This window comes from Dicentrarchus labrax, unplaced genomic scaffold (genome assembly GCF_905237075.1).
Source record: "Dicentrarchus labrax unplaced genomic scaffold, dlabrax2021, whole genome shotgun sequence".
In the NCBI taxonomy this organism is placed as follows: domain Eukaryota; kingdom Metazoa; phylum Chordata; class Actinopteri; family Moronidae; genus Dicentrarchus; species Dicentrarchus labrax.
The window spans coordinates 33,657,415-33,676,803 of record NW_026136721.1 but is presented as its reverse complement, the minus strand read 5'-3'; the positions used below and the strand labels follow the sequence as shown (position 1 = coordinate 33,676,803).

Here is a 19,389-nt window from a genome sequence, read left to right as displayed (position 1 = left end):
ACCTGTCTCAGCTTTTCTTCTGTCTGCATGTTCTTTAGGCAGTCCAGGACACCAAAATGTGCAAGTTCAAGTCTATTTTTTGTGCACATTGGGAGGTGGTGGAGGGATTGTGAGGTCTGAGCTGCTTGTTGTCATTACCGCCACCCCATGCAGCCAAGTCATCAGCGAGCATGTCTCATCCTCTGTATCCACAGGGTGAATCTGTTTTTAGCTAGGGGTGCTACACAAATGCTTTGAGGACAAGTTGTTTGTGAGCTGCTGTTGCTATGCGACTAAAATCTCCATAAACTTGATTTTCCAATCTTCTCATTTTGACACTCTCTCCTTTAATGGACTGAAGTGAAGATCCCAGAGTGCAAATAACATTAATGTGGACAAATGTTTATCTCCTTCTGCGTGGCTATTATATCTGAAGTGGAGATGTTGTGTACTTACAGTTTATTGTTGATGTGATTAAATGTGTCTTCAAATGTGTCTTGGCTGCATTAATGCTTTAATTTTCTTTTTTCCCCCCAGTGTTTTCATAAAATGTTATCTCCCAGTCGTAGATCAGGTAAAAGCTGTGTCTTTTCTTAAGGCAGCAGCAGGAAACACTACTGAAGTGTTGTTTGTGGTTATAGCTGTTGCTATGTGATTGTTTTCCATAATCCTGCTGAGCTGTAGTGAAACTGGAAACTGAAAAATGTTTAATTGCATTGGAGAAAATAGGTGGAGAAATCAGCTCGAACCGACCTGCTCCTTTTAACAGACCCAGGTGTTTTTAATGAAAATCTTTAAAAAGCATAAGCTAAATCTTAATGTCCTTTTAAAGTATCTAATTTGATTTGCTCTTTGCTCAAAAGCAAGGAAATGCCTGCTTTTAACCCCCAGCAGCTCCATCTGTTGCCAGGTCTGGGCCTTCTCGATGAGCCTCACATCAATTATAGAGCCAAATATTCATCGAAGAGGAGGTTTTGGCCAGTCTTCGAATCTTAAAGTCAAAGTTTTTGTTAGAAATGAGGCTCCTGTTTGACGCTAAAGGATTAAGGTTAAAAGATGAATGTCAGAGAAAGGTTCTGAAGTAAAGTAATACAAATTATATGTGTGTGTGTGTGTGTGTGTGTGTGTGTGTGTGTGTGTGTGTGTGTGTGTGTGTGTGTGTGTGTGCGCGTGTGTGTTGATGGCTCAGTGAAGGATGAAACAAACCCATCGCTCTGTGGGGGTTCAGCAGTTTATGAGTTTGACACAGTAGGAGTCATCTGCTGGTGTCCATGTGATGTTTGGCTCTGTGGGAGGTATTCTATAGCTGACTCAAAACTTGTTTCACTTGTTTACAGTTAAGTCACAGGGTTTAGTCCATCTCAACAAACTCTGAAGGATACTTTTGAAATGAATAAAAGAAACTGACAAAGGAAATCCATTCACCACAACACAGATCCACAACATTTGTTGTTTATGTGCATAAATAATGGGAAGGTTACATTGTGAAGGCATTGTGTTGCCTATTATTCCAGACATGCACTGTTATCCAGTTCATTCAGTTTAAGTTAACTAACTAACTTGTTTATCATCATAATTGTGTGACAAGACCCCAAATTTGTAAGCACAAATCCGACAACATAAATGGCTGTCATTTAAGTTCATGACACAAAACAGTTAAAGTTCACGTTTAATGATTCAATTATGGCCTTAAGTCAATCGTACCTATCAAAACAACCTTAACAGCGCATTTCATTTTCACATTTCACACTGTGCTGGAGATACATAATGGGAAAAAGTGTGCCTGTCAAATTAGCTTAAAGCTGATCCTTGTTTGAAAACAGGTCAGCAATTTACATAATTACAGTCTATGAGAGCATCAATAAAGAGACTGTTTCATGCATAAAGATTTATTGAAGCTCTGTCCACATCAAAGGACATACAGAGACTCAATAGCCTTAGAGAGAGTGGAAACAAGTACACCATTTTTGAAAAGGTTACTTAACTCCGTAAATGCAGTTTAAAGGAATGAACAGGAAAATATACGCCAGTACAACAAAATGCTATCTAAAGCAGCAACCCTGCAATACGTTTGATCTTTGTTAAGCTCAAAATGTTTTTGGTTATCTCCTTATGATTGACTAAAGTATTTATTAATGGATGCCTCCTGTTGCACAGATGTCATTTTTATCTACTTCAGCAGTGTTTGTTTGTCATCTTGACAACTTTTTAGTTTGTTGTTAGTGAAATGACATCATTTTATCTTCTCTTTATTTTTATTTTCTCTGTCTCATCACTTATTCTTATCATTTTTCTTTTTTTAAAATCACCTTTATGTGGGCATATAAATAAACACTAAACTCAGCAGAGCTGCCTGAATTGCCCTTCCCAAAGACACAACAACAACAACAACAACAACAGCAAGTCAGCTAACTCTTGTAAACCCAGTTTTGGGGTATCATTTATTTTTTCCTGTTGTCTAGTCATAGATGATGGGACTTCTCAGGCACCATTTAAAATGGTGGAGTGTGAAGGACCAGTAGGGTGTCCATTGGACTGTGGATAACAGGCTATGAGCTATAGCGTCACCTTACTGGTATGAGCTACTCCACACCTCAGCCACAGTCTGACTGCCTCAGTTGTTTCCCCTCCTGCTTTGTTTCTTCTTTTAGCTGCAGGATCCTTCAGAATAGCAGTACAGTGTTTTGTGTTGTGCTTTTGTTGTGTATTTTGTTGCACAGAGGTTAGATACAAAAGGCAACAAGAGTCAAGTGAGTGAATGTGGCAATGGTGTGTGGTGTTTTTAATCTGTTCCTGTATGAAATGGTTGCTGGTTGTTTGGTTTGAGACACTGTGAAACAAGTTTACTCCATTGTTTTTCCTTTCTACCATACAAACTTGATAGAACTTGACTTTTCGGGCAGTTCTCAACATTTTGATTTTTTTCAACTCTTACAACACATTGACTGCTATTTTCAGCAAACAAGCTATGATAAAGTTACGGTATGCTACCTGTCCAGAACCCAATGGCAGACAGACAAAGTTAGCTACCAGCTGGTAAAGAAGGTGGAACATGTAACAGCTAAAGAGGCGGGGGTGGGGGGTTTCACAAGAGTTGGTGGAGACCAAACTAGAGCTAAAATCAGTGTGAATACTGGACTTTTAGTATGAAGCCTGAGATAACCCTGATAAAGTGCCCTTTAAGGTTAGCATTATGAGAGCCTTGCTTTTTCACTTTCAATTCCTAAATGCTGCTATGTGTACCACTTGGTGGTTAGCATCACCTGGTATCATGTTATGCTGATTACTTAAAATGAAAAAAGATCATGGTGTTAAAATAACATATATGTAACCATAATATGTAAACATTTTGTTTTCAATTTGATTTATGGCTGCTGGTTAGTCTTTCTGTGTATTATTCACAGAGAGGGTGTGCAAATGCTTTAATTGAGCCTAATTCTGCCCTTTACTCAAAAAGTCTTTATCGCCTTAAAAGCATTTTAAAGATGTCCTCAAAACATCCTCACTTCCCAAAAATCTCTTCTCTTTTAAGGTATAAAGTTGGACCTCAAAAATATACTGTAGAGGTAAAAGAACACACACACTCACACACACACACACACACACACACACACACACACACACACACACACACACAAAACTCCACACTAAATCTTCAAAGTCTTGATTAGGACTCTTACTTTATCAAGCTTTATCAAGGTCAAAATATAGTGGCAGTAATTGTAACAGATCACCTGTCAATGTGAGCACTAGTTCGGCAGGTAGATAAGTTTAAAGGTCTGGTGTTTGTGTGTGTGTGTGTGTGTCAGTGTCTGTCTATCTGTGCGGTTCCTCTACATTCATCTTTCGATTTCTCAAGTCGCCTGCATGTCCAACTCACATCTAAGTCCAGTGAAGACAAATGAACTCAGAGTTTACTTCCACTCAGTCTACCTGATGGATGAGCTGACAGATTGTTTTTGACTGATGGCTGATCAGTGATTCCAATATAGGCTCATCCATTCCCAACACCACTCTCTGATAAGGTGTTCTGTTCCAAGGCTAACCTTCAGGACGATGAATTGAGCGACTAAATCCCCAGCTTTGAACGTAAATCTCAACCTTATGGTGATTACACAGTATTGTTCATTACTGTGTACAGAAACCAGGTGATTATCCATAAGTGACTCACCTTTTCCTTTCTGTTATGTCTAACTAAACACAGATATTTAAACCTATTTTGGAAGTCTGGAAGTCTGGGGAGGCTTTTGGAACAATGAATTGAGATGAATGGGTTGTAACAACATATAGACTACCACCAGTGTTTGGTGGGATCAACAAACAAACAAGAACTTTTTAAAAATATGTTATAATGTTTTTAAGATGAGTAAAATAGAGCTGCAGCAAGCTGCTAATTTTTGCTTACATTCAAAGTGCAGTTTGTGGTCAGTGGACAATTTTGTAATTTTTGTGTTTGCACGAATGAATATTCAAATTCAGAGTGGGTGACATCACACTTACTCCATGCTTCAGCTGTCTCATTAACTCTAAATGGTATTTCAAGTGCTTTCAGTGTTTACACTTTGACTGACACTTCAACTGCCTTCACCCGTCACATCATTGTTAGAGTTGTTGTTGCTGTTAGGGTGGTAAGGTAGTGCCCCCTCTACCAGGGTTCCCCCGTTACTTGTCATTGTAACACATTTTTATTTTTTAACTGACATTTCATTTGGTAACACTCTTCAAATAACTAAACAGCTTTCAGTGCTTGACAGTTTCACAGCTTTCATTTTAATTTTCAATCCGTAACAGTGAGTTTATCTGCTTTCAGTGATAACACATTTCAACTGACACCTCAACTTCTTTTCTATTGGCAGAAATGGAATATAATATTCATAGGTATGTTTTCAGTAGTGTATAATCAGCTGAATACAGCAATTGTTATGTTTTTGTTACTGTAGAATGATATATTTACATCTACAGACACTGCAGGTCGCCTTCCATGAAGTCCAAGTTAAACAGTCATGTTTCTACAGTAGCCAGTAGGGACAAACCAAACACTGGCCCTTAATAGGGGCATTCACATTTTCAGTGGGTTTCTCAGCAACCGTAGTTTGTCCTTCATGCTTGGAAGGGGAGGGTGAAGCGACAGAGTTGTGATGTGCAACTACACTGTGAGATCTCACTAAATCTTACACAGTGGATCTTTAATCCTCACACAAGTACAGTAAAAAGAAATAGAAATAATTCTTCTAGATATGTTTATTTTAGAGTTAGGGCTAAGAATTAGCTTGCTCACTGAGTTGATGCTTTGATGTTTAATTTCTGTAATGTTTCTGTATAGGACCATATTTCAGAAAAAAAGCAAACATGACAAGAACAAATAAACAAGACAGGCTATGGTCTGAAAGGACAAAAATATCTGAAACAGACCAAAGACATCCATCCCCCACCAGTGGGTTTCCAGTTCACCGGTGCCAGAACAGCTTTAGAATCAGCACCCTGGACAGCGGCCGTGACACTTTGACAACAACTAACATTTCTGACAGCCAAATCCACCCCAAGATCAATCTTATACTTTAAATAAACATTTTAGCCCCATCATCTTTTTCCAGTACAGGTCAGGAAGATGCGAAAGTGTTTTCAGTCTTTCTTGGCCTCATGCTCTGTGTCATACTGATACCATTACATTGATTCATACTGGGGAGCAGCTCATTGCTGCTGCAGTCTCACACTGAGCAGTCTGATCGTGCTTGTTTAGGAAAGTAACACTCAGAATTACACATTTACTCTCCTTTTCCAGAGCTTCCCAGCATGCCTCGGAGTCTAACCAATGGTCTTTGCGTCACAGGCCTATTTCTCTAACCACTCGGCTACTGCCACCCCCTCAACATTTTTCAGCTTGAACTGACATGTTCCTGGTAATGAACAACATCAAGCGGTTTTGCTAAATGTCACAGGGTACCTTTAAGCTGCCTGTTCACACATGAGCAGAATCTCTTATGATAAAATCTATTTGCTCGTTGCTACGGAGTTATATTTTCATGTGATTTCTCTAATTGTGTCTTGCTGCTTTGTTCCTCCATGTAAAGCCTGCCCAGCTGCTTAGTTTCCAACTTAGCTCCCTTTGATGTAGACAAATGCACCAATCAGGGGCACTCTCTTCTAATTATCCTCCACTCACCGTTCTGTGTCAGGCAGGGACCTGCCCCCTTTTTCCGTGGATGACACTGATGGTTGATTCAACTTGTTCTTTTTTTGTTTTCTGTTTATTGCAGGCTTTCATCGCTGACGACTGGCAGACGATCTGAGGACATCAAATTTGAGGTAATTATTCCCATTGTCTTGTGCTCTGTATAGGCATGAAGACGACACACACACCTGCATTACACAGAGGCACACTTCAGGACTCCAGTTTGCCCACCATAATATGTCCATATTGTAACATCAGTTTGTATTCAGAGTGGCATTATGTTTCCATGATGCACACTACAGTTCATTCTGGCAGTTAAAGTGACCGGCACACTTGGAGATCATCTGGTCAGCTCCAACAGTAGCCACAGTGTCCGTCTTTGTCAGTGTGTCCTTGACCAAAACACATGGGGGCCTTGCTGCTGTGAGACTGCTGATCCTGCAGTTTTTGTTGGCGACATTAATAATGTGCTTATGAGAGTTGTTACTTAAGGCCATAACATGCAGCCTTTTTTGCATGAAAACAATTTTAAAATGGCAAAATTCATTACCACTTGCGCATTTAACAGGCTTTGTGTTCAGTTTTTTGGGTTGCATGCCAGATGACCTCATTAAAATTTACATGAATGTCAAAGGTCAGCCTTTTTCATCTCATGGAATTATCACAAAATAACAATAACTCTGAATTTAAAAGAAATATGCTAATGCTTTAAATATGTAGGTGCTTCTTGAGAAAAGGGATATTTTCTTTTTTAAAACAACTCAAATACAACTCAAAGTAATTAAAACTCAATAATTACCAAAAAAAAATCTGAAATACATCTTCATGAAAACATTGTATATTCACCTCTCTTCTAAAATGCTGTTTGCTTTGCCATAGCTTTGTCTATGGCACCGGGAAGCAGGCATTTATTTTGTGTGTGGCCAGCTGGTCATCTAATTTACTCTCAATGGCGTTATAAGTTTAAAAGTCAAATTGTGATGTTAATGTCAACTGGCAGCATATGTTATGCTATTATTATTACAATTAATGTTGGAAATATGGAAGTGTAATTTTTAGTTGGATAAGAATCCCCTCTGAACCAATCCCTAAATAAATGACTGTGTGCTGGAAATGTCACAGAATATGCACGGTTCACTGATCCTACATCTTACTTAAAGCTATCAAAGAGCTCAGATCTGCTCTTTTGTAACTTGCAGGTGGTTGTGTGCGCAAAATTAGAAGTCCTTTGAGTTTACTGGAAAGCAGACAGTATTTCTGTCTGGTATATGCATGTTGCAATTAGTGACAAAATGAATGAAATGTTAGGCAATAATTCCAATTGCAGGATCTCCTTTAGACCTTAATGTGTCTGTGTATGTATGTTTTAAAGACACATTTGAGGAGACTGAGTGATTTGAATATGTTTCTTAAAATGAGTTTACAAAGCACATGCACAAAGAATTAAGTTCTCAAGAGCATGAACCAAATAATGGGTAATCTTTGTCAGGCTGACAAAATCATCAGAGGAAAATAACAGAAAAGAGTTAGTTAAACCTAGAGGATACACTAATATAAGATTTTCAAACACTACAGCATATTTATCAAAGTATCTTGGCAATGCCTATTGACTTAAACAAATCTACTGCTACATTTTCTGGGAATTGTTCCTGGATTACAGCCACAGATGAGGACAGGATTTTAGCACACTGATATTATATAGTGACATTGTATGAATGTACTAGTAAACATACTGTATATTTCAACTGTTGCACCCTAACTGCAAAACTACATAAGTTTGAGTAATATTTTGCAAGTCATTTATATTAAGACATTTCTTAAATCCATTCTGAAGCAATTAACGTGTTAATCAAGAACCAGACTAAAGCCTCGTTGAGGCTGTATTTGTGCACAGCATTGAGCTAAATACTAACGTGGTCACAATGGAAATGCTAACATGATGCTTAGCAGGTATAATGTTTACCATGTTGCTTGTCAGCACCAAAGCTCAATAGAAAAATGCAGACAAACCCAGGAAAGAAAATAAATAAATAAATAAAAGGACAAAGGCCATCTTGGCCTCAGTATTTGATTGACAAGTGATCTTTGGGGAGTTAAGTACAATGTTGCCAAAATGAAAGTAGTGAGAGATTACCACTTTAAATGTCAAAAGCAGAAACGCAAATGAGGCATAATGACCCCCTGCCCTGCCAATAATAGATATGTAGCATTTTGGAATGACTCTCTTTATACATTGATCTCTATAATTTTCTGTCCCCTTGAAGCGTTGACAGCACTTGTCACCTGTGCTGACAGGCCTTCTGTTGTGTCATATTCCCTGGTGCGACAGATGTGTGGATTGTCCCCCAGTGTGTCACTCCCAGTAGGCGGCTGAGCACCATTGATCTGCAGCTATTGAGCCACAATTGCACTAATTAGTGTACGTTTGAAACACCATCCACAGTGAAAGGGATAGAGAGAGAGACAGACAGAGGGAAATAGGGCTTTCAACCATCAGCCAGCCATGGTTGATCAAATGTCACCAAATGAGAAGAGACGACAATAAGTTACTCTAAACTGAGGGTGTAAGAAAGACGACTGAAGCAAATACAGACCTCAGTACACTATACAACATTTTAAGCTATTTCAACTCATAAAAGATGTCCCTCTGCAATGGGAAGGTGCACCAAAAAATCCACCGTAGGACAAGTAATGATGAAAAGATCCTGCGCTCTGTTAGAGGGTTGCAACCAGAACACGGTTTTATCAAGCAGACAAGAAAGACCCACCACGGGTCATTTCTTCTCTCAAGCTATTTTAACCTAAAGCATAAGTTATGCTGCTACCTTAAAATAGTGAGTAGACTGACCTAGTTTGGAATTTTTTTTTTTTTTTACTTGAGATCAGTACACTTCAGACATAAGCCTGCCTGAATTTCCACAGTGTTGTCATTGATTTTCATAGACTTGAGATGGTCAATGTTATGGTCAGTGTTACCATAATGAAAGGGTGGGGCTTATTAAAAGTGAAGACCCTGATTGTTTGTGTACCAGCCACAGCTAACGTTATAATTACAGTGATATATAACTTTATTTTAGATCTTGTGCATACAAAAAATGTACTTAATGTTAAATTTGTAATATATAATACTACATATTTTGTGTCACAGACTGCATGGAAAATCCAATATTTGGTAACCAGTTGCCTTAATAGCCACCTTTGTTTGGATGACATTATCCATTTCGGATGTAATAAAGAGTTTTTTTTTGTTCAAAAACAAAATTAAGGAGTAACACAACACAACACAAACATATGGCAACCTGCCTGGCTCAGTATGTGTGTTAGATAGGCAGCATGCTATTTGGGAAATAAAAAGTACTGAATAAACTGGATCAGCACTGGAAACGAGAAATCAGTGGCATCACTGCAGTGTTTTTGGCAAATTGCACCAGTTTGCCATCATGTCATGAGGGGCATTAAGTTCAAGCAGCAGCTATTAAGTCCTATTGACATGTGTTACATAACCATTACAGTTTTAGCTGTTAAATTATAGCTATTGTTGTATTACTATAAGTATGAAGACATGCACAGAATATCCAAGGCTTGTGCTTTAAAATAAAGATCATAGGGATAGGTAGGGAACTTACAATACAAACCTTCATCCACCATTTAACTTTCTTTAAATTCTAGAGCACAATATATTTATATATTCATGCAAACAGATGTGCGGAAAGATACAGAAATAGGCTACGCACTACACTGCCACAGTTACGCACACACTCCTTTGGAGGTAAGACGTGTCAGCAAGATTTGAGCAAGTTAAGGAGAAGAGAGATGAAGACGGAGAAATCGAGGAAAGAGAAGAAATAAGGGAGAGCAAATATGGCGAGAAAGAGAGGGAGAGGACAATTTGCTTATCGTGCTGCCTTCATCCTGCCAAGGCAACTCGGAAATTTGCTTCGTCTATATTTAGCAACAAAAGATAGCAAGAACCCTAATGCACACACACGTACAGAACCACATTTACACTCTCACAAACACTCTCTAACACACACACACACACACACACACACAAACACAAACACACACACTCCTTGGCAGAGCAGTGATTTGCAGCGGACCCATGATCAAAACAGCATGGTCAGCTAGATCTTTACACACACACACACACAGTGGCTGGTTGTTGACAGTTAGGTCTGAAGTGGATTGTGCTCATTAGGTGGGGTTTCAGATTGGTTTCTATTTATAGCCAGCAGCAGGCAGCGGGCTCAGCAGTAGCTGCAGCAGCATGGAGGTGTTTGAAGTAGCACAGGCCTCCGGTGGGCCGTGCTAACGAGATGCATCCGGAGCCGATCGCTCTCCGAGCTGCAGGAGATCAACTCTGATAGTTACCATGGTGTGTGGGTTAGTATGATTCAGGGCAGTTATTTATAGTAGACTTGATTGACATGAGTTAGATTGTATGATATGGGGAGGGACAAACTGTTTATGGTGATATATATGATGCCATATGTTATCAATGTACTGGCACAAGTATTTCAGTATGTTCTGTTGCTATGAGACAGAAGCGTTTCCATCTTTTACTCACAAACATTTGAACAGTTGTTGCTGGCTTTATTCCTGCTTTTTAAGACAATGGTTGTCCTTTGGAGTTGGATATTTTTCTCTACAATTACACAAATAATGTCATAGATAGTTGTCTTGTATAAATATAGATTGGGTGATTGAAGGACAAATCTACATAAAGTGTCTTGGCAACCATGAGCCACCAGAACAACTTCGACACTCCACTGGAGAGATAGTATTATTCTACCAAAAAAATATCTTCTAACTTGGTGTTTTGATGATGGTGCAGGAGAGCACTGTCTAAAGCTCCATTCTAACTGAAGTTATTTCCCTAAGGGAAGAGGGGTAATTTTAACATTGCCTGTGCTGGTCAGTGATTTTATTCCTGTCTGGAGCGCATATGTGGATCATTTTTCATCCCCTACCAAAGTAATAATCACAGCCACAATTACTTGTTCGTCCTGTAATTTAAATCCTATCTGGAGCTACGTACTTAAACTGAATCCTTTTCCTGCTTGCTATTCTACTTTTCTTATCAGTTCAGTGTGAAATTTGACTTTTGTGTGAAAATATTTGTTGTTATTCTATATATTTTTTGCTGATAGATCGACACTAACATCAACATATAGGTCTATTTGGGAACCAATATGATGAGAGATGAAAAAATTAAATAATAAAATATGATCTCAAAACTCCCAAAAATAATGTCAGCTATAGGTATTCTTTTTTGAGACTTGTTTTTAGCCTACATTTGATTTGATACGCTTTGATACGCCGAAATGGATGGATTCCTTGTTGTCTGAAAATGTCAACAGGCTTGTCTGTTTGAGTAACTGGCTCAAAGCAAAGAAGTAGTAGGCTTACCTTTTATCGGTAACCCTTACTGTTCATTCTTTCTGAAATAAGAGGCTGGGTTGAGCCTCTGGTGAATAAAGAGCAGTAGCCTGACTGCTATGTTCAAAGCAAACTTGAGTCCTAGTTTATCTTACATGTGCACTTTGTAATTTTATTTTATATCTCCCTGTTTTGATTCCTTAGAAAGGGCTGTTGAAGGGGCTGTTTGTGTGACAAAGTATTTTTTTTACCCTTTTATTGATGGACAGTGTTACATTGTGTGAGAGATTATTTGCTCCAAGTGAGAATGTTAGTGTGAAATTGAGCACTACAGTAAATGCCAATGTTGTTTTCAATAAAAACAACATTTGCACAAAGCAAGCCGATCCACTTTTCCATGTTGATAAGAGCATTAAAATGAGAAAAAAATAATGGGACAAAAAGAAATCAAGGGACATTTAGAATAGATAAAAATGTGCGATTAATTGCAATTGATTGCTAGTTAACTATGACATTAATGCGATTAATTGCGATTAAATATTTTAATCGTTTGGCAGCACTAGTGATGATTTTTTAGGGGGATTTCTAAGCAGATTTATGGATGTTTACTTGCAATGGCATCAGAGACAATCATACCCTTGTGAAGTGTAACTCACACTGAATTATATGTGTGTTAAGATTGGACTGTTTTTTTTTTACTAAAATTCAAATCATGCAGTTACCTCACCTTCAACTCTTCTGTGACCCCCTGGGGAAGCTTTTTGCTTTTTGTTTTGTGCTTGTCAGTTGGCTTTTGATAGGCCATGGGGCTTGCTTATCACATTGTCTCATTTGCGTTAAGATTTGGTGACTGCAAAGGCCATGGTATATAATTCACATCACATTCATACTTAAACACATTCATTGACTCTGTATGGAAGCATCTCAATTTTTTATGTTTCTCCACCCCATGATGCAGGCTTTTGCTGTAATCTGTTACCCTTCCAGCATATCGTTTATCAAACAGAACTTCATGTTTAAGTGAAGATAAGTGTATAAGCATATGCTTTTAATTCCATAATTCTACCTGAAGTCTTTAAAATTTCATATGGCTCAGCCGAAGTAAAAATACAAAATAAGAACGACCATCTATCCACTTTCATTTAGGGTAGAGATAAAACACTTTTGGCACAGTTACCAAGGTCAGCACCAGTATCAGCCCTCTGGACAGCGATCTTTACAGAATATTTTTTTTACAGTAATAGCAAAACCCCAATCCCTAACTTTTTTTTAGATGTATTTTAAAATGTCCAGTGCATAGGGTTTCGTGGCATCTAGCAGTGTAGTTGCAGATCCCAACTTAGTCGCTTTACCCGTCCCTTCAAAGCATGAAGGAGAAACTACAGTTGCCACAAAACCCGCTAAAAGTGCAGATGCCCCTATCTAGAGCCAGTGTGTGGTTTGTCCATTCTGGGTTACTGTAGAAACATGGAGGTTCAACATGGCGGCCTCCATAGAAGGTGACCCATGGTGTCTGTAGATATAAACAGCTCATTCTAAGGTAACAAACACATAACAATTCCTATATTAAGGTGATTTTAAACTAATGAAAAAAACAATGAATATTATATTCCATTTCTGCCCCCAAAAAAAAGCCTCGTAAATGTTACACACTGGACCTTTAATTCTGTTCAAATGTTTTTGAAGTCCTGCTAACAAACAGACAAACAAGACTCAAAACCTGAACTCGGAACAGAAAGCAAACCCAAAGACCCATTTTTAAACATGGTGAGCATTAGGCATAAAGAGAAAGTGGAGCTTCAGGAGGAAAATAGTAACAAAACCACTCTATGAATAATATCCTGCCAGTCACCTCAGCCTCTGGCTAGATGCTACTTTAAAAGGTAGTCAGCTCCTCAAGATGAGTGACAAGTTAGAAGTGTTGGGACAGGAGCTTGAACATCTAACTGAGAGGGGTGACGGTGGGACTATTAAAACTCTGTGCTGCTGACTCAAGGTGAAATGTTGGGAAATCATTGCAGCAGCGGAAGAATGCAGGAAACACCATAAAAGGGAAGTGAACATATCAGAATATAATGTATGAATGTATGTGATGCTGTTGCTGGCATGTGCTATGATGTGTTTTGGCCTTTAAGAGCAACTATACCCATGTTAATAATCCTGCTTGTAAATGCATGCATGAATGTAGTATAAAATCTTGACGCTGTGTCTAGATGCATAATCTCAACACAACACTCAACAACAGTGTAAATATGGCTTAAGGCTTACTGGTCAGGAGATGGTAATCAAACTGTGGCCCAGAGTATACCAAGTCTGCTCTTTTCACACTCTTAGGGTTTGGCCCTTCACATTGCAGCCAGTTTTGACACCCAGAGGTGACAGGCCTCCATAGTATAACTTGTTGACAGGAATCAACTGCACCAGCCACGGACAGAGTTTTTCAGTTCAAAGTTGTTAATCAGACCATAAAGAATGGAAAAGGTTATTGTTTGTTCAACTGACACATAAAGAAAAGTATGTTGAAAGGGCACCAAATGCAGATAGGTGCTCTACCAAAATTAAGAAAAGACTAATATGTTCATCAAATATTCAAACACAATGAAAAACATGCTGGGAAGACATTCAAGAACATTATTTACATTATTAACAGTGAATTTCCTGATGTGTCAAGAAATCATTTGCAATGTACAAATTGTTGTCTCTTCTATTCAAACTTCACTGTCACCTGCCATCTTTTGCCTGAATGTACCCTTTAATTCTTATTGAAACAATTACAAAGCCAACATTTATTCATTCCAACCTCCCTTTTTTATTATCTTTATCACACAGCTGCCTCTAAAAGAATTGGCACTATGGCTGGATAACTTTAGTTACACCATGTACTGTCTGTGTGAAAGCCTCCATTTACTTGCTCAAGTTGCAACATTCACAAGCTGATGGCTGTTCTGTTCTGGTGCTAATTAGTTTGTTTTGACAGGAACAAACTTTTTATTCTCCAAGTTGATTTGTAGAATTCAATTCAACACTTGAATACCTACATCTGTACAGACTGTCCATTGTATACAATATTTTGTTCATTCAATCATACAATTTCTAAATAGTATGAAGTAATCTAAAGTATGGTAGTCTAAAGTTTGAAAAGTGGCCTTGTGACTATGACTGCTGTCCACAGACTGAGAATATGTGTGTGGTATGAGCAAATGCTGCATTAGGTTTTATTTTTTTATTTGACCTTTAGTAACCCAGGACAGCTTCTTAAGTTCCTAGCACTCATGCTGTTTAGTGTCCAACAGTAAAGGCAGTGGGTGTAGTGAGCATCTGCCAACTCTGTCAACCATCCCCGGATACATAAAAGATGATACGGGTCAGTTTGTAGATTTTTGAAACATGTTACACTTCATCTTTTAAGAAGCACCACAATTTGGTTATAAATCATTAAAAATATAAATTGCTCTCCAGTGCACCCAGGGATCACCTACATGCTACAAAGTTGAGCTCATTGTTGCTCTCTCTCTCTTTCAAAGACAAGACATGCAACTATCAAGATATGAGCTATGAATTCCCCCTTTCCCTCTCACATACTCCGTTCTTCTTACATCTACCGACAACAAAACAGGAAGGAAGTGATGAAGTAGTAAAGCAGTAAACTTCCAACTCTTCCGCCTCTTGTTTGATTTTTTTTGGGCTGCCAGGGCCAAGGGTGACTTTGACGAGTGGTTCAACTACGCGCATTGTGCTGAAAATTTTAACATGTGCAAAAACTGCTAGAAAAAATGTGCAGCACGAGAGAGGAGCATGCTAGTCTACAGCTACATGAGCAGCTCTTCAGGGCTGTACTTCGGGACAGTGGTGCTTTGAGCTAAATTCTAATGACAGCTAATCTGCTCACTATGACAATGCTAGCAGGCTTATTAGCAGGTATAATGTTTACCATGTTCATCACCATCATTAGTTTATTGTCACAGTTTAGAGTCACAGGTGTAAACCAGTAACAACAATGTCTTACTTTTATGACTCACTTGCACTGAGCATTTGCACTGACGTGCTCTTATTTTTGGACCCATCATAAGGTCGGTCCTTTATGGGTGAGGACCTATTGTATGCTCAGTGCGGTTTTATTAAAACATTGTTAGTCTGGCTAAAGGCCGGAAAGTGAAAAAGAGAAAGCTTTTGTCTCACCTCCGCCGTTTGAAGCCGGGGGTACCTTGACGTCAGCATGAGTGGGAGCTCGGCCGAGGAATATTGACGCCTTAATCACCATGATCCCACAATTTTCTGTTTTTATAATTCTTAGTTTGATTCGTTTCTCTCTATGGCCCTACCACTCTTCTCCTTTGTGCTTCCCTTTCAACATCTAGATCTTCACCTTCACCTCAGGACACCTTTTTAACCCACGCCCCTCATTCTCCATCCACCAAGTCATCTTTTTATCCTTTACTGAGGTAGGTCTCCTCCTCTGTCACCATTTTCCCTCTTGACCTAGTTGGTATCAGCATAAATCATCCACAGTGTGCAAACTCTATATCTGATACAAAGCTAGAAACCAGATAAGATGTGGAATTTACAAGGTATTAAACCCCCCCCAACTCCTCTCTACTGCACTTACCCTCTCCTCTCCAGGACTTGTTAATCCCTGCTCTTCCTCCAGGGCTGATAAGAAATGGGATAGGAGAGAGGATAAGAGAGGATAAGGCTATACACTACACCTTTGCACTGCAATCGCTCACTACATATAGAACAAGTGAAAGGTTAGATAGTTTTCAGTGAATCCTTGTAGTGAAGAAGTGAGGAAGGAAAGAGTCAAGGTCAGGTTGAAAGAAATACATTATTTTCTAAGAATCCAGTCTATTCCTTAATTAGTCTGTAACTAATTATTCAGGCTAAAGTAATTTTAAGATGTAGCATTATTTTAATATTTCCACCTCATCTGCAATGTCACAGTTGTCTTATTCTTTCTGCTTTTATACTAAATTAATTAGAATCACAAAAAGGTTGAAAATATATATATTAACTTAACTTCCACATGCTAGCTTTTATAGATTCAAACCACATTTGATATTTTTTTATGCCTTTCAGTTGCCACATTCCTGTGTTTTAAGGAAGAGATGGCTGTGAGATGCAATTTCAAGAATTCATTTAAAGACAATGATGTCTGGTGATCTTCTGTACTTGATGACTGTAAAAATATGGAATAATATGGACTAATACCGCATTTATATCATATCCGTTTGCAGATGCTCCACTATGTTCACCAGCTAGTTGTTGTCAGTTTGGTGCTAAGCAGTTAGTGAACAGTGGGTTCATTGAAACCTGAAAACAGCTACGAGAGCGGTGAGAGGGCACATTGTTTTCATATTGTTAGTGACACATTTAAATGATAAAATATCGATTATAGCAGCTTTAAAGATAGGTCAACGTATGTTGGTCGTTCTTAGTTTATACTACTCTTTAAACTGTTTGAATTATGTTCCCAATCAATTCCCAATTAAACTTTTTTTTTTAATATATGGCAAATAGACTTTTACAGCGATTTTCTGGTATAACTGACCACTCAAAACACTTGCCACATTCATAAACTGATGGCAGAGGCTGCCAGGCAAGATACCAGCCTGCTCATCAGGAGTGATACAGCACTTCCAGCACAATTTGGGGATCAGTATCTAAATTCAGCAACCCTCCGATTACTAAACAACCCACTCCTCCACCTGAGCCACAGCTTCCCATATCCAAATCCCTATTTTTTTTTTTTGCAGATGAACTTGCCTAGCTTGCTTGTTGTTGTTGTGCTTCTGTTTTCTGTTAAACTGTAAACACAGTATAGACACTGCATGTACTGCTGTAACAAAAAAAAAAAAAGCAATAATACAAGCACATACATATGCAGTAGGCTCCTCCTGTCCTGCAATTTTGGATTGGTCATTTCTTTTCTTTCCTTTTTGGTCAAATTCACCAAATTTTCAAGACCCGTTGTCACACACGTCTACATTCTGCACTGGAACTGGTAGAGCACTGACAGTCAGCTCTCTCTGTTGGGCTTCCACTGCTTACTCTCTCTTTTTGTTGTGTGTGCCAAGAGAGACAGCCAAGGGATAGCTGGGTGGTATCAGTGGCAGCCGGATCTTCAGCCTCAGTTTGTTGTATTCCTTCAGGACATTGTAAAATGTAAAATAATCTATGCTGTCAAAAGCTAGTGCATACTGGGAAGATGTTTGGCTTTCTAAAATTAATTTCTGAACTCCAGCATCATCATGACCACAAGGAAAGAACACAAAATCCCAGCCAAGGAATCAATATTTAAGCCGCACACTCACTGTGAATTTTCCACTGCTTACTGATGTCAAAATATGTCAGTAAACACAACATGTTTGAGCAACAAGGATTGAGCTTTGACCAGTTTGTGGTAAAAGTAAAACTTCTTCTTCGTCTTCATCTTCTTAAAAGGACAAAAAGGTAGAAAGAAACCACTGAGGTGGGATCAGATTAAAAGAAGACACAGAACCACAAATGCAACTGCACAACATCCATATTTGCTTCAGTCCTCCCCTATGCCCTCTGCTTGCCATCATTGCTTCTTCCAAGCACTGCCTGCAGACACACACTGCCCTACTTTGGTTCAAGTCGCATCCCTGCTCTAGAAACAGCCTGTGTGAGTGCCACAGGGCAGAGGAAACAAGGCACCGCTTGGCTGTTGCCTTACAGCGCTGTGTTTAGACAAGGAGTCAGGCAGAAGATCTTTTCTGTGTCATCAGTCCTGCTGGGAGGATTTGGGACAGTTTACTGTATAAATATGCCTCTGGTCTTTCAGTTTTGCCGTACTCATTTTTAAAGTTGTAACTCGATATGTGTAGTTCATTGAAGTTTTGTTCAGTTTGGTTTTTATTTTTGATATTTGCAATATAAAGCTTTTATGAATCAAAAGTTTTCTGTAGGTTTCTTGTTCAAGTTCAGCCATTTAGTAAATTACAAAGTATAAAGAAACACCAATAGTTTACTAGTGTTTTAAATAATGGTACTTTATCTACTGCTAACCCGTTTTTGATGTAGAAGTGACGTACAGTGTGCAGAAGGTAGAGATTGAAGGAGTGCATATGTGGAAGTAGTCAAGAATAGACAAAAAATAAATAATGCAAAATGAGGAAAGACAACATGAGGACAAATTTCAAGAAGTAATGAGTTTAGGATGCCAAATAGTCAATTCTCGAATATTCACACAGGGAGTGAGAAACCAATGACATTCAAAATCAAAAGGGAAAAAAATGAGGTGAACAAGTAAAAGCCAGAAGGAGGTCCAAAGGTTTCCTCCAGTGGGATGAGTCTGGCGGGAGAGACGACTTAATGAAATAAAGAAAGAAGAATCGGAGATGGAGCGAAAAAGGAGCTATAAAAAGAATGTAAAAAAAAGGGAAAAAAGAAGCACAGAAGGTGACATAAAAAGGCCAAGAGGGGGAAGAAGGCGGCATCAGCCAGAAATGTCAGTTGTCATTGTATAAAATACCAAGAGGAAGGAAAGAAAGTGGGATGGACAGAGGAAAAAGGATGGGTGCTGAAGTCGAATAGAGGAAAGAGACTGTGAGAGAGGCAGACAATTTAAGTGAAAAGAGTGTTAGATTAATAGAGAAAAAAGAAATGCTGACAATAATAGGATGTTAAAAAAATAGAAAGTAAGAAGAGGATTGATAAAGAGACAGAAACAGATGAAGGGAGAGGAAAAGAAAGAAAAAAAGGTCACTGAGCGACTGAGAAGCAGATTAAAATGTCAGGGAGGAGAAAGTAGAAAGAAGAGGGCAACCCAGAAATCCAAAATCACCTTCATTCACTTTTTTAGGATTAGACAGAGGGAGAGGACAAGGAAGGCAGGC

At 38.7% G+C, this 19,389-nt stretch overlaps 1 protein-coding gene across 1 annotated transcript in view; it reads left to right on the top strand.

The window, feature by feature from the left end:
- The window catches only part of LOC127354070 (protein phosphatase 1 regulatory subunit 29-like), a 221,934-nt gene that overhangs the window by 152,414 nt on the left and 50,131 nt on the right, over positions 1 to 19,389 (top strand). The window contains exon 4 of the mRNA XM_051383686.1: positions 6,237 to 6,285. The gene's annotated coding sequence lies outside the window, so the exon portion shown is untranslated. The remainder of the gene's footprint in view (positions 1 to 6,236; positions 6,286 to 19,389) is intronic.